At 39.5% G+C, this 26,468-nt stretch overlaps 1 protein-coding gene and 1 non-coding gene across 2 annotated transcripts in view; one reads left to right on the top strand and one right to left on the bottom strand.

Annotated features, from left to right (window-relative positions):
* The window catches only part of SUCLG2 (succinate-CoA ligase GDP-forming subunit beta), a 271,918-nt gene that overhangs the window by 151,325 nt on the left and 94,125 nt on the right, over positions 1-26,468 (bottom strand). The gene's annotated exons all lie outside the window — the stretch shown is intronic.
* On the top strand, positions 10,760-10,831 carry TRNAG-ACC. The gene has a single exon. It is a non-coding gene; the product is annotated as a tRNA-Gly (tRNA).

Here is a 26,468-nt window from a genome sequence, read left to right as displayed (position 1 = left end):
CTGTATTAAAAAAAAAGAAAAACAAAAAAAACAACAACCTCAAGGTCTGTTGTTCAGGAAGGAGAACCCTGACAGTGAGAGACAGCTAGCGGTCCCTGTTGGTCAGGCCACACATGAGGCTGCTGTAACTGCATACCCTCCTTGTCTCTGTTCAGCTCTACAGTCATAATCCTTCTTCCCATGGTCGTGCTCTAGCTGTTTGCTTTAGCAACATCATACCTTTTCCTCTGGTCCATCAGTAAGATTCCAACCCACCTTATTTCCAAACCGGTCACAGTTACCACAGGCAATAACATTTTCAGGCAGATAAGGTGTTTTCAACATTATAGTATCTGCACAGCAAAGAGCTTCCTGACACAAATCTGCTCTGAGGCAGAAACTGAGCAGGAGCCGAAGAATGGAAGTAACATGCCAAGAAAACTGGAGAACAACTCAGGCAAGGTGGGGAGCATGTGACAGCACAAAACATAGATGACAAAACAGAAGGGAGAGCAAGTTTTCAGAGCCACAGCCTTGGCGGACCTGTACAACAAGCACAGAGATCCACCACGAGCGCAAACGACCTACCTGGACTTTGTATTTTTCCAGAAAGTCTAACCAATGAGTCTCCCAACTAGAATTCTAGATACCGCTCGTATCAATGTAACTTAGGTTTGCAGACCTAACACTTACAGAAAAAAGGATAAAGACAATGGAAGAAAACATCATTTCTAGTTTCAAATCTACAGATTCTCTCCTCAATGACCTAAAGAAGGCTGGGCACTTAAATACTAATATCACAAACTGTGTTGTCATTTATAACATCTGTTCATGTCACCTTATGATGAATAGCAACTGTGTCCAATGCTTATTATTAAGCATGCAGCTATTAATTCTAAAAATGAACACTTTGCCTCTTTTCACATTCAAATTCACAGTCCATAAACATATTCTGAATTCTTACCACTCTGAGCCTTGAACGCCAAGATGACTTAAATAACAGTGCCCTCACTGAGTCCACAGGCTTGGGAAGGACAATGTAAACTAATAAATAAAAAACACCTATGATAAAAAATTGCTCATCATTTCTAGGTCTCCAAATGAAGTACCGAATCTCAGGTTATGTTTTTACTTTAACTTATTTTACTGTGTTTTAAAGTTAGGAACCAAATAGGGAAACTGAACGCATGCTAACTGTGGGCTTCATCATTTAAATATATCAAGCCATGTGTGATGGCTTATCACTTCAGTAAGTGGTTTCCAAGGTCTATGTCTGAGGTATATCAGAATACTTACGGCAATCTTAAATCAGAAATCCAGAACTAACCAATCAAAATCTCAAGAATCAGACCCAGAGTTCATTTAACAGTTTTTCAGTGGATTCTGATACACAGGTAAGTTTGGGAACTTTTGACTTGAACAACCATCACTAATTCTACCAAGAGTGACCTTAGCTCACTAAAACACTAGTTGGCAAGATAAAAATAAGTCCCTTGGCTGTGAAATTCACAAGACTGCTGATTCATTCATTTGAATATAATTAAACTGCTTCCTTGTACCCCGGGTTTGTGGACAGTGAGGAACCAAGATGTTTGCTGTAGCATCCATTATTGATGCCATTCCTTTCCAAAGGCGGTCCCTCTGACCTCTGTTTATCCCTCCTGGTCTCCTCTATGAGTTTATCGTTACTTGTTGTTATGTGCAATTACATCATGCTGAGTATGAGGACACCCCACAAGCTGTTAGCTATATTAACTTAATAATAGATTTCAGGGTGTGATTTCCAATTAATTTCATTTTCCATATGCACATGCAGCTCCATGGGAAGCCAGAATTATAGAGTAGCCATATGGTGCCTCATAAGTAACAATTAAAACTAATTTTCTATTCTTTGACACTAAAAAAAAAAAAAGAAAATCATACGGTCTAAATGCCACAGAGAAAATTGAAACTGCAACAGCATCTGTAGCTCTTTAGAAAGAAGATGCCCCACTTTCCACAATTATGTCCTGACATTCCAGCTTCTTCTAGCTTGGCAGTGGCTAGGTGAGGGCTGAGGTCCCGCCTGGCTTTTTGCCTGTTTGCTTCCTCATTGCTCTTCCCCTGGTGCAGTGTCTCAGGGAAGCTGTGAGAAAGTGCTGGGCTGTCCATTTCACATCAGTGAGCTGGGCTGAAAGAACTGTTTCCTTTTGAAACAAGTGATTTCTGGTAGTAGAACTTTTCTACTGACCCACTTCTAAAAGGTGATGTCTGAAACAACGCTGCCATCTGCCCAAGCCAGGAGGAGAATACACAGTCCCACTGAAAGCAGGTGATTTTTTTCAAGCAGTGAAAAGAATTGTTCTAGGCTGAGGAGGGCTGGGGAAAGAAATTCTCCCTCTGGAAACTAAGGGGATGGCCCTTTTATACTTAGCATAGGGTATAACTTTGTCAATTCCTAAGGGTCCAATTTTGGCAGAATCGTCAGCTGGGAGGTTAAAAAACAAAGCAAAACACAGAAAGACTGTTCAAGATAAACACTGACAGAAAATAAAAATCCTCAATTTTATTAGTCTTTCACTATTTTCGACTCTAAACTCATCAAATTTTTATGTGAGAACAACTTTGTCTTAACAGCATCCTCCTCCTAGTTATATGTGAGGGCAATGCAGGTGACTGCACTAGCCCCCACACTTCTCATCACCACCTTCACCCCTGAGAGTAAGCCAGCCTCCACCACTAAAGAATAACCCCCAGTGACTTTCCAGCGTCTCCTCTCAGTAACCCCAACATTCCTGAATTGTCATGCCCAGCTCTCTTCTCACGTCTCTGGAATAACAAACTCTTCTCTTCTTTCAAGTTACTAAATAGCAAAACCTCCATATTCCAGTCTTTGTGAACAGCCTTGAGATGTCCTAGGTGGCAGTGATAACTATTAATATTAGAAAAGGCAGTTTCCCCCAGCTGGCCCCACTTTTTTCCCTTCCGCCCTCAGCTAAGCTCCTGGAGTGAATATAAAAACAGCACCACAAACATAAAATCAGCAAATTAATATTAACACAGTTGTATACCTTGCTCATCTAGGATGGGAGACTTCTGACCCTGCCAGATGCTTGGAGAATATTTTTAAAATTCTCTTTGATAGCTAACCTTTTTTTTTTTCCTACAAGGAATGATACAACCTTCTCAGTCATTTAGTATAATATTTGGTTTGTCTTATTCCCAGAGGCTATTTGTATCTTTTTTTAATGTCTCCTACAAATATAATGAGCAAAAATAATAAGCACCATGCCTTTTATTTTTTGTTATAAGAAGTTAATAACCACTAAACACAATTGTCATTCACCTGCCTGCTTGTGGACACTGATGAACACCAACAAGATGAAGCCAGTTCCTTGATATCTTTTGTTTCCTTGCATTAATTTTAGTTTAAACCCTGTCAATGTTAAGACAATATTTTATGTGGTATTTCACACTAAGCAAATATTAAGTTCTTGACAACTATTTTTCAAAAATCTTGTTGGCCAACAAAAAAATAGCACAAAGCTTAACAGGTGCAGCATCCAACCTGCTCTGCTAGCCATATAAACCAAAATGAGTTTGACAGATTAAGTGTATCTTCATATTCAAGCAAAAATAAATATTAAAAAAAAAAACAAGTTTGATCAAACACCTCCCCCCTCAATATTCAATGATCTGTCATTTCCTCTGCTTCCCTCTTTTTTCCACTCTATTCCCACCACTTCCATGAAAACAACTCAAGAAATTCTTAGAGAATAACTGTGTTTATCATGTGCATCCTGGGTTTCTATACTCCTCTTTTTATCATTTAAAATGCAGACAAATACACATGATACATACTTGGGTAAATAAACCCAGTGGTTGCTAGTCTCTTATCACATTATAAGGGTTTCTAAAACCCGATTTTTCCACTTTTTGAAGGTCACTCCTCTAATTATTGGGCTTCCCAGGTGGTGCAAAGGTACAGAATCCGCCTTCCAATGCAAGAGACACAAGAGGGACGTGGGTTCAACCCCTGGTGGGGAAGATCCTCTGGAGTACAAAATGGCAACCCGTACCAGTATCCTTGCCTGGAAAATTACATGGACAGAGGAGCCTGGCAGGCTACAGTCCATGGGGTTGCAAAGAGTTGGACACGACTGAGTGTACACACACACTATTTATCAGTTATACACACATACACACACACCCTATTTATCAGTCATCCAGGAGACACACACACACACATCCCCTATTTATCAGTCATCCAGGAGACACACACACACACACACCCCCTATTTATCAGTCATCCAGGAGACTCACACACACTCACACTCACACACACACACCCTATTTATCAGTCATCCAGGAGACACACACACACACTCACACACACACATACATCCCCTATTTATCAGTCATCCAGGAGACTCTCACACACACACACACACACACACATCCCCTATTTGTCAGTCATCCAGGAGACTGTCTCACACAGACACACACACACACCCCCTATTTATCAGTCATCCAGGAGACTCACACACACACACACACACACACCCCCTATTTATCAGTCATCCAGGAGACACATACACACACACACTCACACACACACACCCTATTTATCAGTCATCCAGGAGACTCACACACACACACCACACATATACATCCCCTATTTATCAGTCATCCAGGAGACTCACACACACACACACACACACACACCCTATTTATCAGTCATCCAGGAGACTCACACACACACACACGCACATATACGTCCCCTATTTATCAGTCATCCAGGAGACTCACACACACACACACACCCTATTTATCAGTCATCCAGGAGACACACACACACTCACACACACACACCCTATTTATCAGTCATCTAGGAGACACACACACACACACACACACACACCCTATTTATCAGTCATCCAGGAGACTCACACACACACACATACACACACACCCTATTTATCAGTCATCCAGGAGACTCACACACACACACTCACACTCACACACACCCCCTATTTATCAGTCATCCAGGAGACTCACACACACACACACACACACACACCCCCCCTATTTATCAGTCATCCAGGAGACACATACACACACACACACACCCTATTTATCAGTCATCCAGGAGACTCACACACACACACACACACCCTATTTATCAGTCATCCAGGAGACACACACACACTCACACACACCCACCCCCTATTTATCAGTCATCTAGGACACACACACACACACACACACACACACACACACACACCCTATTTATCAGTCATCCAGGAGACTCACACACACACACTCACACTCACACACACCCCCTATTTATCAGTCATCCAGGAGACACACACACACACACACACACACACCCTATTTATCAGTCATCCAGGAGACTCAGATCACAAAGTTAGGCCTCAGGCAGGACTACGTGAGACCAACATGTGATTTCCACCAAGGTTTCAGTCCTGTTCCTACTCCCTGCCTCCACTTCCCTTTTCATCTTCTGTGGTAAGAAGAACATGTGAGTAAGAGGATGAGAAGCCACTGCTCATTAAATCCACCCTACCCCTTCAGTACCCTCCCTTACAGCTGATGAGCAGAGCACAGACATTTTCACTGTAAACACCTCCCTGCATAATCTTCAGTACTGGAGGTTTTCCTCCATGCTTGTCCTTTAAAATGCACCCAAAGAACCCAAGTACCTCAATTACATGTAAAAAGGAAGCAGTATATGATACTAATGGTCAAGACCATAGCAAATTACACAAACTTTTTCAACATCAATTTCCTTGCTTGTAAGATGAAAGCAATATCTTTCACCTTATAAGGTGGCTGAAGAATTAAAATGTTCTGAGTTGGGTATTCCATGGTGGTCCACAGTTGAGAACCCACACTTCTACTGTAGGGAACACAGGATCAATTCCTGGTAGGGAACATATTAATAGCATCTCTCATGCCCAGCCACATGGTCAAAAACAAAAAAGAAAACCACTTGACTTTTATAAACTGTTCCAATGTTCCAAGACAACACCTGGCACAAACTAAGTGCTCAGCAAGTGGTGGCTCCTATTACTGCTATGAATATTATTCTTATTAGGCTAAAACGTTTGGTTCAGTAAATGTGGTACTTCCACAAACTGGAATACTACAAACTGGCAGAAAGGAATAAAGAAGTTCCTTACATAATGATCTTCAAGGCATTGTTCCGGGAAAAATGGCAAAGTGCAGAACAGAATGTGTAATACTCTAACTTTCAGGCTGACCAGGCCTGGCAGAAGTAGTTACACAACCTGCATTTTCAAATACTAGCAGATGCTAGAAAAGTACTTCAGTTCAGTTCACTCGCTCAGTCGCATCCAATTCTTTGCGACCCCATGAATCGCAGCACGCCAGGCCTCCCTGTCCATCACAAACTCCCAGAGTTTACTCAAACTCATGTCCACTGAGTTGGTGATGCCATCCAACCATCTCATGCCGTCGTCCCAATATCCTCCTGCCCCCAATCCCTCCCAGTATCAGGGTCTTTTTCAATGAGTCAGCTCTTAACATCAGGTGGCCAAAGTACTGGAAGTTCAGCTTCAGCATCAGTCCTTCCAATGAACACCCAGGACTGATCTCCTTTAGGATGGACTAATTGGGCCTCCCCGCAGTCCAAGGGACTCTCACGAGTCTTCTCCAACACCACAGTTCAAAAGCATCAATGTGAGGGTGGGATATTTCAAAAGAACAGCATGTATACTATCTATGGTGAAACAGATCACCAGCCCAGGTGGGATGCATGAGACAAGTGCTCGGGCCTGGTGCACTGGGAAGACCCAGAGGAATCGGGTGGAGAGGGAGGTGGGAGGGGGGATCGGGATGGGGAATACGTGTAAATCTATGGCTGATTCATATCAATGTATGACAAAACCCACTGAAATGTTGTGAAGTAATTAGCCTCCAACTAATAAAAAAAAACAAACAAACAAAAAACAAAACAAAACAAAAAAAAACAAAAGCATCAATTTTTCGGTGCTCAGCTTTCTTCACACTCCAACTCTTATATCCATACATGACCACGAGAAAAACCATAGCCTTGGCTAGACGGACCTTTGTTGGCAAAGTCATGTCTCTGCTTTTTAATATGCTGTCTAGGTTGGTCATAACTTTCCTTCCAAGGAGTAAGTGTCTTTTAATTTCATGGCTGCAATCACCATCTGCAGTGATTTTGGAGCCTAGAAAAATAAAGCCAGCCACTGTTTCCCCATCCATTTGCCATGAAGTGATGGGACCGGATGTCATGATCTTAATTTTCTGAATGTTGAGCTTTAAGCCAATTTTTTTACTCTCCTCTTTCACTTTCATCAAGAGGCTCTTTAGTTCCTCTTCACTTTCTGCCATAAGGGTGGTGTCATCTTCATATCTGAGATTATTGATATTTCTCCCAGCAATCTTGATTCCAGCTTGTGTTTCTTCCAGCCCAGCGTTTCTCATGATGTACTCTGCATATAAGTTAAATAAGCAGGGTGACAATATACAGCCTTGACGTACTCCTTTTCCTATCTGGAAGCAGTCTGTTGTTCCACCAGTTCTAATTGTTGCTTCCTGACCTGCATACAGGTTTCCCAAGGGCAGGGCAGGTGGTCTGGTATGCCCATCTCTTTCAGAATTTTCCACAGTTAATTGTGATCCCCACAGTCAAAGGCTTTGGCATAGTCAATAAAGCAGAAATAGATGTTTTTCTGGAATTCTCTTGCTTTTTCGATGATCCAGCAGATGTTGGCAATTTGATGTCTGGTTCCTCTGCCTTTTCTAAAACCAGCTTGAACATCTGGAAGTTCACGGTTCACGTATTGCTGAAGCCTGGCTTGGAGACTTTTGAGCATCACTTTACTATCGTGTGAAATGTGTGCAGTTGTGTCATAGTTTGAGCATTCTTTGGCATTGCCTTTCTTTGGGATTGGAATGAAAACTGACCTTTTCCAGTCCTGTGGCCACTGCTGAGTTTTCCAAATTTGCTGGCATATTGAGTGCAGCACTTCCACAGCATCAGCTTTCAGGATTTGAAATATCTCAACTGGAATTCCATCACCTCCACTAACTTTGTTCATAGTGATGCTTTCTAAGGCCCACTTGACTTCACATTCCAGGATGTCTGGCTCTAGGTGAATGATCACACCACCGTGATTATCTGGGTCATAAAGACCTTTTTTGTACAGTTTTTCTGTGTATTCTTGCCACCTCTTCTTTATATCTTCTGCTTCTGTTAGGTCCATACCATTTCTGTCCTTTATCAAACCCATCTTTGCATGAAATGTTCCCTTGGTATCTCGAATTTTCTTGAAGAGATCTCTAGTCTTTCCTATTCTGTTGTTTTCCTCTATTTCTTTGCATTGACTGCTGAGAAAGGCTTTCTTAACTCTCCTGGCTATTCTTTGGAACTCTGCATTCAGATGGGACTATCTTTCCTTTTCTCCTTTCCTTTTTGCTTCTCTTCTTTTCACAGCTATTTGTAAGGCCTCCTCAGACAACCATTTTGCCTTTTGCATTTCTTTTCCATAGGGATGGTCTTGATCCCCGTCTCCCGAACAATGTCACGAACCTCCGTCCATAGTTCATCAGGCACTCTGTCTATCAGATCTAGTTCCTTAAATCTATTTCTCACTTCCACTGTATAGTCATAAGGGATTTGATTAGGTCATACCTGAATGGTCTAGTGATCTTCCCTACTTTCTTCAGTTTGAGTCTGAATTTGGCAATAAGGAGTTCATGATCTGAGTCACAGTCAGCTCCCCATCTTGTTTTTGCTGACTGTATAGAGCTTTTCCATCTTTGGCTGCAAAGAATATAATCAATCTGATTCGCGGTGTTGACCATCTGGTGATGTCCATGTGTAGAGTCTTCTCTTGTGCTGTTGGAAGAGGGTGTTTGCTATGACCAGTGCATTCTCTTGGCACTCTATTAGCCTTTGCCCTGCTCCATTCCGTACTCCAAGGTCAAATTTGCCTGTTACTCCAGGTGTTTCTTGACTTCCTACTTTGGCATTCCAGTCCCCTATAGTGAAAAGGACATCTTTTTTGGGTGTTAGTTCTAAAAGGTCTTGCAGGTCTTCATAGAACCGTTCAGCTTCTTCAGCGTTACTGGTTTGGATATAGGCTTGGATTACCATGATATTGAATGGTTTGCCTTGGAAATGAACAGAGATCATTCTGTCATTTTTGAGATTGCACCCAAATACTGCATTTCAGACTCTTTGTTGAAATGGTCAACTCTTGTTGACCATGATGGCTACTCCATTTCTTCTAAGGGACTCCTGCCCACAGTAGTAGACATAATGGCCAGGGTGGCGGCCTAGAGGAGCTACCCCACACCCAAGAGGAGCTACCCCACGCCTGAGGTCAGCAGCGGTAGCCGAGAGGAGCAACCCCACATCCAAGGAGCGGCGGCTACTCCGGGCGAAGAAGGGCCGAGAGGAGCTACTCCACGTTCAAGGTCAGGAGGGGCAGCTCTGAGGAGATACAAGGTAAGGAGCAGTGGCTGCGCTTTGCTGGAGCAGCCGTAAAGAGACACCCCATGTCCAAGGTAAGAGAAACCCAAGTAAGACGGTAGGTGTTGTGAGAGGGCATCAGAGGGCAGAAACACTGAAACCATAATCATAGAAAACCAGCCAATCTGATCACATGGACCACGGTCTTGTCTAACTCAATGAAACTAAGCCATGCCATGTGGGGCCACCCAAGACGGATGGGTCATGGTGGAGAGAGCTGACAGAAAAGTACTAGTTGTCCCTGAAGTTTTCTCATGTGTGAAGGGATAAAGGGAAGAATAAGAAGGTGAAAACTTTAATAAGATTATAAAAATATTTCCTACTAGAAAAACAGCGTATCTGTAATGGCAATGTAATCTGACCAACCTCACATGTTTCCTTTGTGTAAACAGAGCACACTGCCAGCATCAGAAGTAAACAGTCTCTGGACAGATTTCTTCTCCTTGGAACATTATATCTGAAGGTTGAGATTCCAGCATAGACACCGTGTTGAGTTGATTTAAAGGGCTCACTGGGTTGTTTTTTTTATTTTCTGCTAGCATTTACTCCAGTATATATTTCATATTGGAACTTGATTTAGAGTTTCTGCAACCTACAAAGAAGTCTGCCAAAATAAGGAAGGAGTAAGTTGGCATGGCAGGTTATATTAGTGAAACTGGGAAGAAACCAAACACCACAGTCATAAACTCTATATTCACCATAATGAATAGCAGTTCCTAAATGAAATTTTCTCTTGTGGGTCCTTTACATCCCTGTCTCAACTATCAGGTTCAGAATCTGCACAGAACCTATCATATCTGAAAACCATTCCTTTCTCTTATCTTTGCTTTACTGAGGTGTACTCTATTCCAATTACTGTGGTGACAACCTCAGCTCCTTCAGTCAGAGAGAAAACAGCCTGCTAGAAGGAACCATACACCTGTCCACTAAAGACAAGATTTCCAACTTAAAACAAGCCTTTGTAGGGAGATGCTCCAGCGTCAAGCAGCTGATGAGCCTCTTTAATGAATTCTTTGATTCTCTGAAAATGGTGAACATTCCAATGTTCCCTGACCTTATAAAGTTATATCTTTACCCCTCAGACTGTAAATTGAGAGTCAATTTAGAGAAATCAGTCTGGAAATGCTATAGGAGGAAAATGGTTTAAAAAATTCTAATTCATCAACTGATGGACTTTATTATAATTATTATAATTACATTTGGGGAAACTGTTTTAAGAGACATTTCTCGTATACTATGTTAATATACAGGACTTCCCTGGTGGCTCAGATGGGAAAGCATCTGCCTACCATGTGGGAGACCCAGGTTCAAACCCTGGTTAGGGAAGATCCTCTGGAGAAGGAAATGGCAACCCACTCTAGTACTCTTGCCTGGAAAATCCCACAGACGGAGGAGTGTGGTAGGCTACAGTTCACGGGGTCACAAAAAGTCGGACATGGCTGAGCGACTTCACTTTCACTTTCATGTTAATATACAGACTACAATTTACATAAACTAAGATCAAATTTTCTGAAACAAGGCTATATGAAAATAGCTAATATATGTATATACTTGCATACAGAAAAACAAAAAGGGCCAACTAAATTCTTATCTCTCAGTGCACAAGAAAAATGAGTAAGTCCTACTTCCTTCCTCATAATTCTTTCTGGTTTCAAATTTTTTCTACCAGGACCAAGCATTACTTATAGAAATTCTGAAAATAATGTACTTTTTTAAATTAAAAAGTGCATGTCCCTAACAGATAATTATACTAGATTTCTGCAAAGTAACATTTTTTCCACAATCATCCACTATTATACTTTTTCTACTTTTAATTGAATTGTATTCATTAAAAACACATACATAAATGAGCCACTATGATTCTCTTCATAGCAAATACAATGAATTTTTAAGAAATTTGAAAGATATAATTATCTAGGATTTTAAAGATTAATGGTTACACTTATAATTATGAATTTCTTACATTCTTCATTTTTAATGCCGCATAGCTGCAATACGTTTAACATCTTTTGGATAGGAGGAAGAAATATCAATGAAATTATACTTTTAAATATAAGGTAGTACTGCATTTAACTAAGACAGAACTATGCTTCTTTTGTCAAGAATGTCAAGACTGAAAGAGTAATCCAAAAACATTTTGACAATCTTTGTGTTCATATCACTCTTTATACCCACTCCCAGAGAAGAAAATTCTAGTCTCTTTTTAATTTATTCCATTTGGAAAGAGTTTGCTTAAAGTCCACCAAGAGAGATGGGACCCAAATGCAGCATCCCAGCTTGCCCTCTGTTGAGACTGTCAGTTTTTTCTTTTGATCTTTCCTTGCACTTGAAGAACCTAAAATTGATTTTTTTCCCAGTTGAACCAAAGTAGAGGAGGGGCAATGTTTTATTAAAAGATTCTTTATTCCCCTAGCATAAACCATCTTCTTTATTTATACACAAAGAAAATCTGTCTTTCTGTTCTTGAGAACATGCTTTCAGAAACTATTCCTCGGGAAAGTTAACTCAATTGACGTAATACCAAAAAGTGAAAGGGAGAAATGAAAAGATGATAATGACAACACTACTAGCCGCCTCAGCACAGAAGAAAGACGAGTGTTGATCAGCTCTCTCAAGAATAGTTGGCACAAATGAAACTCCATCAAAACGTAAAGCATGGGCACCTTAGAGGCCAGCCTTCCGTGACTACTGTACCTGAGATGGAGACTACAGCCAAAAAAGAACCTGTATCAGTCACTGAACATTTTTTAACTTGAGGGAAAAAAAAATCGCTGCTGGGCTTAAATATGTTAAAGAAAATGGTACTCATGTTAACACAAAGGCAACAGATTAAGGAGAATCCAAAGGGATCCCTCAAACGAGAAAAAAGGGTGGGACGTAGTTTTCCAACAAATGGTGGAACACAGCCAGCTACAACTCTGAAGGAAAATCAAATAAAATTTAAAGTAGTAAAGAATGAAAAATAAAGTCTAAAAATCAATATGATTCTTTGCTCCTAATGTAAGCCTGAGATTCCATAGCAACACAAAAAGAGGCAAATGAGAGAAAATGTGAGAAAAAAATGCTTTCCATTTTGGTCTTACAAAAAGCTTAAGTGACTTCTTTCTCTTCTCTCTCTTTTTTTAACTATATTTTATTTTTTTCAGAGCAGTTTTAGGTTCACAGTAAAACTGACCAGAAAGTAAGAGACTTCCCATATACTTCCTGTCCTTAAACGTACACAGCCTCAGTGTTATCAACATTTCCCAACCAGAGTACTACCTTTGTTAAAATTGATGAACCCTATCAATTGATGAACCCAATCAAGAGAAACATCATAATCACTCCAAGTCCATAGTTTACATTAGAGTTTATTGTTGGTGTTGGATATATCCTGTGGTTTTGGGCAAATGTTTCCATCATCATAGTATCATACAAAATAGTTTCATCACCCTAAAAATCCTTTGTATTCCATCTGATCATGCTTCCCTCCCTGCTAGACCCTGGCAACCACTAATCTTTTGTCTCAAAAATTGTGCCTTTCCCATAATGTCATACAGTTGGAATCACATAGTATATAGCCTTTTCAGACTGAGTTCTTCTATTTAGTATTAAGCATTCAAGTTTCCTCCATGTCTTTTCATGGCTTAATAGCTCATTTCCTTTTAGGGCTAAAAAATATTCTGCTGTCTGAATATTCTACAGTTTATTTATCCATTCATCTACTGAAGGATATCCTGGCTGCTCCCAAGTTTTGGCAATTATGAATAAGGTGCTATAAACATCCATGGGCAAGTTTTTGAAGGGACAAGTGACTTCTTTTTTAAGGAAATATCACAAATATTTTCTGAATGCAAAGTGTGAATCCTTAATATGCTCTTTCTTCCAAGAGCAGCAAGCTTTTAAAAATAAATACTGAAAGCACTCAGATCAAACTTAGAGCTATTTAGGGAAAACATTTCTAAATCTGAACAAAGATTATGGAAGCTAAAATTATATTAGAAGCATATTTAGGAATGATGACCAGACTGTCGAATTTTTCCAATTATGATCCCTAAACCTACATGGGATCCAGAAATTATCAAAGTTACTAAAGCAAATGCATTAATTTTCTCCTTTCATGATTCATTAGTTGAATCATTTCTTTTAAGAAATGAGGTTAGTAAAAATCTCAAAATATTCCTAAGGATATCCTAGATGAGAATTTTTTAACTCTTAATACAAAATCTCTCTGGCGCTCATGGAACTTACTATTAATTTGTTACAACCATCTGTTAAGATGCCTACCTACCCATCTTGACTGTGCTTTTAAGCATATAAGGATCAAAGAAAACTTAGTATTTTTCATATCTAATCATATTTACTTTAGCCAGGAGTTGTGGGGGCAAAGCTGTTGCCCATCAATGAGAGAGCAACAAGGCTGCCCCCGTAAATTCAGAAGGCAGGGTTGCCACTTGAGTGGGCTCAGAGGACAGGGCATCATCAGAACAAGGAAGATTATTCTTGACCATTAAAATCTAACAGAATTTGCCCTGTTAGGTTTTGAATTTGCTTGGAACCCATGATCCCTTTCTTCATCCCAACTTCTCCCTTTGGAATGGGAACTTCTAGCCTATGCCTGTCCTACCATAGTGTTTTGGAAGAAGATAACTTGCCTGGTTTCAAAGGTTCATAGTCAGGAATTTTGCCTCAAGATAAATCATACTGAAGAGTCTCACTCATGGCTGATACAGATACTTAAATGAACTCTTGGTCTTAGAGTTTATGTTAGAATGATACATTTGGGGTTGATGGGATATATCTTTTACATAAAAGAAGGCCATGAATTTAGGGATGTGGAAGACTAGAGGACAGAAAGTCAGAGGCTGAACTGTGTCCCTGGCAAAATTTATACGTTAAAGTCCCAACCTCAGTCCCACAGAAAATAACTGTTTTAGAAATAAGGCCTTTCAAGAGGTGATTAAGTTAAAATGAAGCCATGAGAGTAGAGCCCTAATTCATTACAATTAGTATCCTTATAAAAAGGAGACACCATGGATGGGTGGGCACAGAGACAAGAGTGCGTGAGGATATAGTAAGAAGGTGACCTGTAAGCTTCAGAGAGAAGCCTCAGAATGAAATCAACGTTGTCAACACTTCACTCTTACTTACACTTCCAGCCTCCAAAATCGTGAGAAATAAATTGCTTTTGTTTAAGCCACCAAGTCAACAGCATTTTATTGTGGCAGACCTACTAAAACAAATTACCTGCCATTTATTCTATCCGAAAATTGCTCCTGGCTGAGAATACATGCCATCCGACAACAAGAGTACATGCCGTCATTTTATCAGGGGTTGTGTTGTTCAGTTTGGCTTTACCCAAAGAGTGGTCTGTGTTTTGTCTTCAGCTTCCAGGAAGTAATCTATGTCATATCAGATGGAGTGTCTTTGTTCAGGAGGCGGGTTGTTAGGATTGTCTTAGGGTAAGGGCTGGCCATGCCAGGAAAATCCAACAATATGATTCAGTGTGGGGGATTTGGGTCACACAGAGGCTGAGACCAATCACACGGGCAACCACACAACTACTTAATTAAGCCTACACAACAGAGCTTCAGTAAAAACGCTGACCGCCAAACTGAAGCCATCATCACGGACTGGCAATGCTTTGTGTCATGTCACACATTAACGCTGGGATGGTAATGTGTGCTGACTCTATAGGGAAATGACAAAGGAATTTCATGTATGAAACCTTCCCAAACTCTGCTTTATTCATGTCTTCCTTTGCCTGCTTTTAATCCATATCCTTTCCCTGTATGCCTAACACCTTTTAGTGAGATCTGTGAGTCCTCTTAGCAAACCAACAAATCTGAGAGTAGTTTCTGGAAACCCCCAAACTTGGAAGTTGGTGTCAGAATTAAAGACACTCGTGGAGACTGTACCCTCTAATTCTGCACTTTGGCTAACTCCAGGTAGATATGAAGCTTCAGATATTACCACTGCAGTAACAATTTTTTCTAAGTGCCCAAAACCATTAATTATGATTTCCTTCAGTATATACCACAGCAAAATGTAAGCTAATAGTTACAGTGGTTCTAAACTCAGGGTGATTCTGTCCCTCAGAGGATATCTGACAATGTCTGGACACATTTTTGGTGGTCTCAACTGAGGGATGCTACTAAATTCTAGGAGTAGAGGCTAGGGATGTTACTAAACATCTTACAAAGCACAGCGACACCCCCACAACAAAGGATTACCCAATCCAAAGTGTCAATGGTCTCAATTTTGAAAACCCCTGCTTTAGACCCTTGAGAGTGTCAGGATGAAACCCCAGATCTGAGATGACAATTCTAGAAATAGTGAGGAGACAGCACCTAAATTCCAAGGGTCAGTGTTCAAATGCCCATTCCATATAAACCACCATGATTTGACACTGGGCAAACTTCTAAACCTTTGGCCCTCAATTTCCTAATTTGTAAAATGAAATTAGTGATTATAATTTATCCCTCATAATTATTTACAGAAGATATAAAGTCATATATTAAAATAATTTAGCAAAGTTTTTAGACCAAAGTAAACACTGGTTTAATGTTCACTCTATGTCACTTAATCTTCCTTGTATGATGAAACCATTAAAAAAAATTTTAATGATTGGAACACTGGGAAAATCAGGTTTATAAATCAGCTTCTTCTTAATTTGTTGCAGAATAGATAGATGGCTTCTTGGTGTCATAAATATGAGCTGCCAAAAAATTATTTCTTTCTATGTAAAATCTGTCTTCTCAGTCCATGACCCTTTTTTCCCCTCTTTGCTTTCATTACCATCACACATAGTAGATTTTCCTGGTGCTCATTTTATATCAAGAAACAAAGTTTATATCACACATGAGAAATGCTCTAGAAGCAATGACAAAGAAAATAAACCAAGCAATTCAATAATGACACTGATGGGCAGTCAGTTGAACATAAGCACCTGTTAAATTCAACCAACAGGTAAGCAACTCCCTACTATAAGACCATCTCCCAGAAAATTACAAATTGATCAATACTTGAAATGATTAAGGGCACAGACCTGTGCATGTTTTATCTGAGAACTGAAAAGGTTTCATTTGTTTGCTTTTGGCTCTGTCTCTCCCACCACCCTCTATGATAAAGTGAACTCCTCAGACAAGAGGCATAACTTCTCCCTCTCAAGCCCAAAAACCTAACAGCACACCTGGCATGCTGGATGTGTTAACTCATATGTTTTGGATGGATAAGAGAACAAATGTAAAGATGGCCAAATAGATGTATAAAAGCAAATGGAGGAACACACAGAAGAATGAATAAATGAATAATTAAAAGGAAAACGTGTTCCCTTGCTATTTTGACACCAAAGTTGTATGTGGATGTGACCATAACTATAAATAACCTGATTATTTACCATTCAACAGAATGGCAGAGAACAAAACTCAACAAAATCACAGATCAAGTCTTGTTTTCATGACAGATTCACTGAATTTACAGAGACACTGTTCATTCATAACCCAGAGACTCTCTTTGAAGGAAGAAACAAACTATACTAGGATACAGTTTGTACAAAGCAAAACACCAAAGCATTTCATGTTGTTATTCAGCCACTCAGTCATATTCGACTCTTTGCAACTCTGTGGACTATAGCCTGTCAGGCTCCATGGGATTTCCCAGGCAATAATATTGGAGTGGGTGTGTACTACTAAATAATCTGTAAATTTTTCGAGAAAAAAGGTAGACAGGAAATTTTCCTGATTCTAGAATCGAACAGAGTTTTAAGAAGTGTTTCCCATTCACAAATATGTTGAAACATTCTCCTTTTTAAATAGTAAATAGATGGATTTAGATAAACATATTTAAATTCCCAGAGCAATCTTGAGGAGTTGCGACAGTTTGGGAAAATGTCAAGAACATCCTCTGCTTGCGAAAACTGCTGTGCTATGTACAATGGAGATTATCTCAAGGAAAATAGAAACCTCAAAGAACCTTACTGAATGTCTCATTTTTCCCAACTGTTGATTTTAGAGAATTTCAGTTGAGAGTTATTTCTCCCTGCCAACTAAAAATAAATATCTCATACCAAATGGGTTGGGGGTACAGCATACAGGTTGAGAAGACAGAAAACACTTTATCCATTCTAAGGATTAATAATCAAATTGATCAAATGAACTTTTACTAACAATACCGTAACAGTGATTTTAAAAAGAGACAAAAACTCACAGTGGATGTCACCTGAGTGACCCAACCCAGCTGGATGGTAAAGAATTAAGTTAGCTACAGCAGTTAAGAGTAAAGTTCACTTTGTGCTAAAAATAAGCTGTTAACAAGAGAGTTTACATTGGAGAAAATTAAAGAACAGTTGAAAAAGAGCCCATGGTGAACATAACATAAACAAAAATAAAACAAGTAGTATACTTTGAGATAGCCCACATCAAAAATAAAGACTTTTACAAGAACAAGTTATACTCTTCATTACAAAAGAATTAGGACTCAGAATAATTTGGTTATTAATTTTAAGTAGAATTAAGACCTAGACAAAGTTAGATTAAGTGAGATTAAGTAAAAGAACACATGGGAAATAAATGACATGTGAGAAGAAAATCTGACTTCAACATTAACTTTTCATAGCTACTAAATGTTAACTAAAAGACTTATTATTATTATAGAACAGAGACTCAAAATCTGGTGGCATTAAAATCAATGATACCTAAAATAACTTCTTTTGATGCTCAGGGCAAAAATCTGACAGTCAAGAAGCTGCACCAAAGCTTCTGGTTTGACTGGATCTTTCCCTTCTAGTAATAGCAGGAATGGGGAGAGAGAGAATTATGCAATCAGGGTGGCCAGACACAGCTCTGCTCTAGAGGGCAAGCCACATTACAGTCTAGCCAGCCATTATGCTAGATATTTTACATACACTTTCTCTGTTTTATCTTAAGTAATAGAATCAAATCTCCATTTTCCCAAAGAACCAAAGGCCAAAATTAAAGGTAGTCCTTTATCTTAAGAACTGGAGGAAGGGAAAGGAGAATGACCCATCAAATGTGATTTAAAAAAAAAAAAAAATAGATCATCAACCGATTGAACAGAACGTGGTGAGAGTGAATGGAGGAAGGAAAGACCAGGAGGTTATTATTTTTTACTCTTCCTTTCTCTTTGTGCTTTTCTTTCTGATATAGTCATAAAATAACATTATTAGGTTGCACCACTTAAAAATCACAAGTCTACTTTTCATTAAGATGATTAATATATATATTGCTATACAATTATTTATGCAATTAATATACACTATTTGTAATGAATAGTACAAAATCAATAATATAATCAACACACAGTAATATAAATTTCATACATATATAATTTTAAAAGCTATTTTTGTACACAAGAGGTAAAAAATTGAGTCACCTCATCAAGAATAAGAGCTTGTGTCTGTAGAAATTATCTAGTAACTTAATAAATATTTACACAAAATAATGGTGGCATTTTATGCTTTCAAGACATCTTAGATTGGCTTATCTAAAAAACAAGAGCAAAAATAAACAAATGGGACCTAATGAAACTTAAAAGCTTTTGCACAACAAAGGAAACTATAAGTAAGGTGAAAAGACAGCCCTCAGATTGGGAGAAAATAATAGCAAATGAAGAAACAGACAAAGGATTAATCTCAAAAATATACAAGCAACTCCTGCAGCTCAATTCCAGAAAAATAAATGACCCAATCAAAAAATGGGTCAAAGAAGTAAACAGACATTTCTCCAAAGAAGACATACAGATGGCTAACAAACACATGAAAAGATGCTCAACATCACTCATTATCAGAGAAATGCAAATCAAAACCACAATGCGGTACCATTACACGCCAGTCAGGATGGCTGCTACCCAAAAGTCTACAAGCAATAAATGCTGGAGAGGGTGTGGAGAAAAGGGAACCCTCTTACACTGTTGGTGGGAATGCAAACTAGTACAGCCACTATGGAGAACAGTGTGGAGATTTCTTAAAAAGCTGGAAATAGAACTGCCATATGACCCAGCAATCCCACTCCTGGGCATACACACCGACGAAACCAGATCTGAAAGAGACACGTGCACCCCAATGTTCATCACAGCACTGTTTATAATAGCCAGGACATGGAAGCAACCTAGATGCCCATCAGCAGACGAATGGATAAGGAAGCTGTGGTACATATACACCATGGAATATTACTCAGACATTGAAAAGAATTCATTTGAATCAGTTCTAATGAAATGGATGAAACTGGAGCCCATTATACAGAGTGAGGTAAGCCAGAAAGATAAAGACCAATACAGTATACTAACGCATATATATGGAATTTAGAAAGGTGATAACGATAACCCTATATGCAAAACAGAAAAAGAGACACAGATGTACAGAACAGACATTTGGACTCTGTGGGAGAAGGCGAGGGTGGGATGTTTCGAGAGAAAAGCATCGAAACATGTATATTATCTAGGGTGAAACAGATCACCAGCGCAGGCTGGATGCATGAGACAAGTGCTTTGGCTTGGTGCACTGGGAAGACCCAGAGGGATCAGATGGAGAGCGAGGTGAGAGGGGGGATCAGGATGGGGAATACATGTAACTCCATGGCTGATTCATGTCAATGTATGACAAAAACCACTAGAATACTGTAAAGTAATTAGCCTCCAACTAATAAATGGAAAAAAAAATAGAAAAAAATAATAAAAATAAAAAACAAGAGCATATTTTTAAAAACATATGCAAAGTGAATTTTGTATTTGAAGGTAGAATATCAGGGTAGCCAGGGTGAGAAGAACTGGGCAGCAAGGTAGGCATGAAGGAAAGGAATCCAAAGTGGCAGCTGCCAAGGTGGCCAGTGCTTCTGCTGGATGGCTGGCCATGGAGAATGGATGTCTCCAGAGAGGCCACAGGTATCACTGCATCTGGGAATAGGCCATGCGGGAGGAGGAAGGGATGAGATGGGGCAGAAAAGCAGAGCAAGGGATTTATCTGCAGGCTTCCTCAGTCTTCCATCTCCTTTTTTTACTGGTTAAAGTTTGCCAAAAGTTGGTGGGAGAGGAGCCTGAGCCTCAGAGGGTCTGGTGTGATTCAGCTTGGGCCTTGGAGGAGACAAGTATTCACTCAGGCCCACAGCATGCGGAGGTACAGGGGAGGCTGAGCCTCTGTGAAAATGTCCGAGAATTCCTGCCCTTGCATAAAATCCTGAGGTTCGTCCACGGTACTTTCTAAAATTTGATGTTTTCCAAAGGCTAAAACTCAAATCATGAAATCCTAAAATGTTCTTTAAAAGAAGTAATTAGAAGTTTCAGTTGTATGTAACATCCAAATGTATATTAAAGCTGAAAATAAAATAAAATTATTGCTTCTCATGAACAGATCCTCTTACAATTGAGTTTTCAGTAGAATAAAGGATCCAAGTTCACAATTTATAAATCAGGGCAAAATGAGGCAATTACAAGATTAAGAGTAGAAGAATTTAGAATGTCAAGTGGCATTAAGTGAGGAATATGTTCTCTACACCTAACTTAATTAATGCCAAGTGCTCGGAGAACTTTGTTTTTCTGAGATAAAACCTGAAATTGGATGAGACTGACACAGTAATCACTGCTTAATACCTCACCATTTAGAACAAAAGGCTTTATTTCTCATCACTTAGAAAAAAAAACAAAACACCTTATCATTCATACTGTATGTAATATAAAGTTAAGGGGAAAAAAATCTGAATAGATTTTAATAAATTTATTGTGGCTAAATCCCAAACCAAGACACCTTCAAAGGGGATCCCTGGTACATTTACAGGAAGTAAGGATCATACACTTAGAAACAAGCAATTCCACTCCTGCAGCAGTAACACCTGAGTGAACACGGATCCACAGACTAAGGATGTTCACAGCAGGGGTGTTCATAAAAGGGGAAAACAGGCATCCTAAGTGCCTAAGAAACAGGATTGGTTAGATAAGGTAAAGTGTAGCTAATAATGATTTTGTATATATTTACAGTGTAGAGCGTTACTCCCTCATCATGGATAGCTATCATGTCTTAAGTGAAATGAATAGTTAGGTACATTATAAGCCATATTTTGTGGCTAAGTATATGCACTTACACATTCATACCTCAGTCTGGAAGGCCATAAATCAAACTGACAACAGTGGAAAGTTCTGGGTGGCATAATTCCACTTGATCTTTTCTTTTTAAATTGAGGGAAAAAAGGGCTAAATAAATTAATTTAAAGATAATGAAAGATATAAAGTAGCTATATTTATTATTTAACCCAAAATTTGCTGAGTGCTCCTCAGAGGACACTGAGAGACACATACAGACTAGCCAAAGTACTGAGTCCAGAAATGAAGCCTAAGATACCAGACCACTAGCAGAGACACCCTTTTGATTAACAATTAAGATTAGCTCCACTTGTAGGGTCAGAATGCATGGATCACAAAATCTGAAACTGATTCATCTTTTATAAACTTACCATTGGTCAGTTGTGAACACAATTGAGCTGAGTATTACAGAGTGCCAATCATAATTTCGCAACTGAGTTGTCAGAAAGGAAAAAAAAAATGTCTGCTGTACTTAGAAATGCCAAGTGTAACCCAATAAATGTCAAATAAAATTGAATTGTTTGTGGAAACTTATAGGTGCATGAACAGGAAACCTGGGCAAGACCCTCTGAAAATGAGATCCCATGTATTTGGTTGAGTGTGTACTCCTGAAACCAAAGCTTTCCCCCCTCCACAGTATCTTGCACAGTAAACCATGTTAACTGCCCCTAAAGAGTATTTTATCCTTTAAATACATGGTTGTCCAGCCCCTTTCTAATAAACACATTTCTCATACACATATCACTGTGCAGTGATACAAGGTGAGTGAGTAAGGCATTTAACCAATGTTGCTTGACACCATCTTTAGACTTCCCCACAGCAGTTTTTTTTTTTTCCAAGAGCAAACTCAAATATTCAACTAAACTAGTAAGGCACAAGACCAAAAGTACTTAGTGCACAGCTGTCTCCTCCTAAAAAGGATCATGGCAACCAGATGTGGCACAAAATAGACTGGCTTCAACTTAATATACTCTCCCACATTTGTTTGTCCAAAGGATTGGGAGGTCTGTCAATCACAAGTGACTTGCCCAAAACACTTGTTCTTTAAGAGAATAAATGTTAAGTATGTTTCTAAAAGAGATGGGCATGCAATAAAGTAATAACTCTGACTCTGCTTGCATCCTCATTTGGTCCCTCTAAAGGACTAATTCAGCATTGCCAGAGGATCCTTTCAAAATATCATGTTATTGCTCCATTCAAAACCACTGCAAAGTTTCTTAAAGTAGGAACTTACCATTTGACCCAGCAATTCCATCCTAGGAACCTACTCTCTTAAATTTTCTATTGCTGTTGTAACAGATACAACAAACATAATGTTTTAAAAGAGCATTCATTTATTATCTCACAGTGTTTGTGGGTCTGAGGCCAAGCACAGTGTGGTAGGATCTCACCTGGCTAAAATCAAGATTTAGCCAGGACTGTGATACTCATTGGGCTTCCCAGGTGGCACTAGTGGTAAAGAACCCACCTGCCAATGCAGGAGACCCAAGAGACATGAGTTCAATCCCTGGGTAAGGAAGATCCCCTGAGGAGGATATGGCAACCCACTACAGTATTCCTGCCTGGAGAATCCCACGGACAGAGAAGCCTGGTAGGATACAGTCCATAGGGTCTCAAAGCGTTGAACATGACTGAAGTGACTTTGCACACACATATGCATGATACTGATTCAGGGATGGGGGTCAATTTACAAGTTCATTGGTTATTGGCAGAATTCGGCTCCTTACATTCATTCATTGGATGAGGTCTTCATTTCCTTGACATATGATCCTTAATCCTCAAGCCAACAATACTGCATCAAATCCTTCTGACTGTTCCAATCTTTGAATTCCTCTACTTTCCTCTTCAGCTTTTAAGGGTTCATGTGACCACATGGGGGCGGGAGACTCACTACAAACAAAGCTAGTGGAGGTGATGAAATTCCAGTTGAGCTATTTCAAATCCTGAAAGATGATGCTGTCAAAATGCTACACTCAATGTGCCAGCAAATTTGGAAAACTCAGCAGTGGCCACAGGACTGGAAAAGGTCAGTTTTCATTCCAACCCCAAAGAAAGGCAACACCAAAGAATGCTCAAACTACCGCACAGTTGCACTCATCTCACATGCTAGTAAAGTAATGCTCAAAATTCTCCAAGCCAGGCTTCAGCAATACGTGAACTGTGAACTTCCAGATGTTCAAGTTGGTTTTAGAAAAGGCAGAGGAACCAGACATCAAATTGCCAACATCTGCTGGATCATCGAAAAAGCAAGAGAGTTTCAGAAAAACATCTATTTCTGCCACTGACTATGCCAAAGCCTTTGACTGTGTGAATCACAATAAACTGTGGAAAATTCTTAAAGAGATGGGAACACCAGACCATCCGACCTGCCTCTTGAGAAACCTGTATGCAGGTCAGGAAGCAACAGTTAGACTGGACATGGAACAACAGACTGCTTCCAGATAGGAAAAGGAGTACGTCAAGGCTTTATAATTGTCACCTTGCTTATTTAACTTATATGCAGAGTACATCATGAGAAACGCTGGGCTGGAAGAGGCACAAGCTGGAATTAAGACTGCCGGGAGAAATATCAATAATCTCAGATAGGCAGATGATACCACCCTTATGGCAGAAAATGAAGAACTAAAGAGCCTCTTGATGAAAGTGAAAGAGGAGAGTAAAAATTTGGCTTAAAGCTCAACATTCAGAAAACTAAGATCATGGCATCCGGTCCAGCACTTCATGGCAAATAAACAGGGAAAGAGTAGAAACAGCGGCTGACTTTATTTTTGGGGGCACCAAAATCACTGCAGATGGTGACTGCAGCCATGAAATTAAAAGACGCTTATTCCTTGGAAGGAAAGTTATGACCAACCTCAACAGCATATTAAAAAGCAGAGACATGACTTTGTCAACAAAGGTCCGTCTAGTCAAGGCTATGGTTTTTCCAGTAGACATGTATGGATGGACTATAAGCTGAGCGCCAAAGAATTGATGCTTTTGAACTGTGGTGTTGAAGAAGATTCTTGAGAGTCCCTCAGACAGCAAGGAGATCCAATCATTGTATCCTAAAGGAGATGAGTCCTGAGTGTCCATTGGAAGGACAGATGCTGAAGCTGAAACTCCAATACTTTGCCCACCTCATAGGGAGAGCTGACTCACTGGAAAAGACCCTGATGCTGGGAAAGATTGAGGGCAAGAGAACAAGGGGACGACAGAGGATGAGATGGTTGGATGGCATCACTGGCTCAATGGACGTTGAGTTTGGGTAAACTCCAGGAGTTGGTGATGGACAGGGAGGCCTGGCGTGCTGCAGTCCATGGAGTCACAAAGAGTTCGACACGACTGAGCATCTGAATTGAACTGAACTGATCACAAAGAGTTTACCAGGATAATCTCTCTATATTAAGGTCAACTAATCAGTAACCTTAATTATAACCATAAAATGCCTTTGGCCATTGCAAGTCCCATGCCCATGGGTACAACACCAGGGGTGAAGGTCATGGGGCCAGAATTTTGCCTGTCATACTATCCAAGAGAAACAGACACATTCCACACAAGATCTGCACACAAATATTCAAAGCACAACTAATCAGAACAGCCAAGAATTCAGAACAACTTAAATGTGCACCTACTAGCAAGTGAATAGATAAAATGTGCTATATCCATACAATGGGTATTAATTCAAAAAATATTCAGAAATACAAAAAAAGAAACTACTAATGCATTTAATGACATGAATGAACTTCAAAAAAAAAAAAATCACATTATGTGACAGAAACCAGAAACAAGACTACATGTTATATGATTACATTTACAGAAAAAGCAAATCTATAGGAAAAGAAAGTAGAATAATGGTTGCCTGCAGCTGGAGTTAACAGTAAAAAGGCATGAGGAGACATACTGGAGGATGAAAATTTTCTAAACAGGACTATGTTGATGGTATACCTATTAGCAAAAGTCATTAAACTGTGCTCCTGATGTGAGTAAATTAAATCATATGTAAAACATGAGTCAATAAACTTCTGAAAAGTTACAAATAAACAACACCATTGCAAAGTGATCTCTTTTTATGCAGATTTAAAGTCAACACTCCTCCGCCTGCTTACAAGGTCCTACACAATTTGAATTCCCAGTATCCCAACATGACCTCATTTCCTACTGTGCTCTCTTTCCCATTAGCCTGTTTCTGCTATCTTGACCTCCTTATTATTTCCTGCCTAGTCCCTACACATTCAAGCCTCAGGGCACTTTTAATTTATCCTACCAACTCAGCCCTCTGAACTAGACTATCACTGCTTTGGATCCAGCTCTGTCTTGAATCAGTTCTGAATCAACATGGTGCTGACCATAGTAACAGGAAGAGGACACTCAGGGCTTCCTTTTTGCTCTCCTAGGAGGGTAAGGAAAGGTGTAAGGAAAAAATGATCATACTGATAACAATGATAAAGGTTGAGCACTGTGACACTTAGACAGCAGGCAAAGGACATTCTTTGAAACATGGCCACTACATCATCCTTCTCCAGCTACCACCGATGCCAATAAGCTTCTAGAATCACAACCTGACTACACCAGGAATGCACATATCACTGCCAAAATGCTTTCTCCTTGCTGCTGCTCTCACTCCTCTGTCTGAGTCCCCGGTTACTTCAATTATTTCCGTGATAAATTTTCTTCAACATTTGCAAAATGATGCCAACATCAACCAACTTCAATCTTCAAATAACAAAATATCGCCCCCACTTTATCAGAACCACTTGTGCAGTGAAATAAATTGCAGTGTAATTTAAAAAAAAGCTTTTATTTCCACTTTTTAATCAGACTCTTTATTATTCCTTTCTGTTACAAAGACAGAGTATCTTTATCAATGTGTCACCCAGGAAGTTTATAAGATACAGGCCGGTCAATGCAGGAA

This window comes from Cervus elaphus, chromosome 24 (assembly GCF_910594005.1).
Source record: "Cervus elaphus chromosome 24, mCerEla1.1, whole genome shotgun sequence".
Classification (NCBI taxonomy): domain Eukaryota; kingdom Metazoa; phylum Chordata; class Mammalia; order Artiodactyla; family Cervidae; genus Cervus; species Cervus elaphus.
The sequence above is the reverse complement of the archived record's forward strand: the minus strand, read 5'-3'. Positions and strand labels throughout refer to the sequence as shown.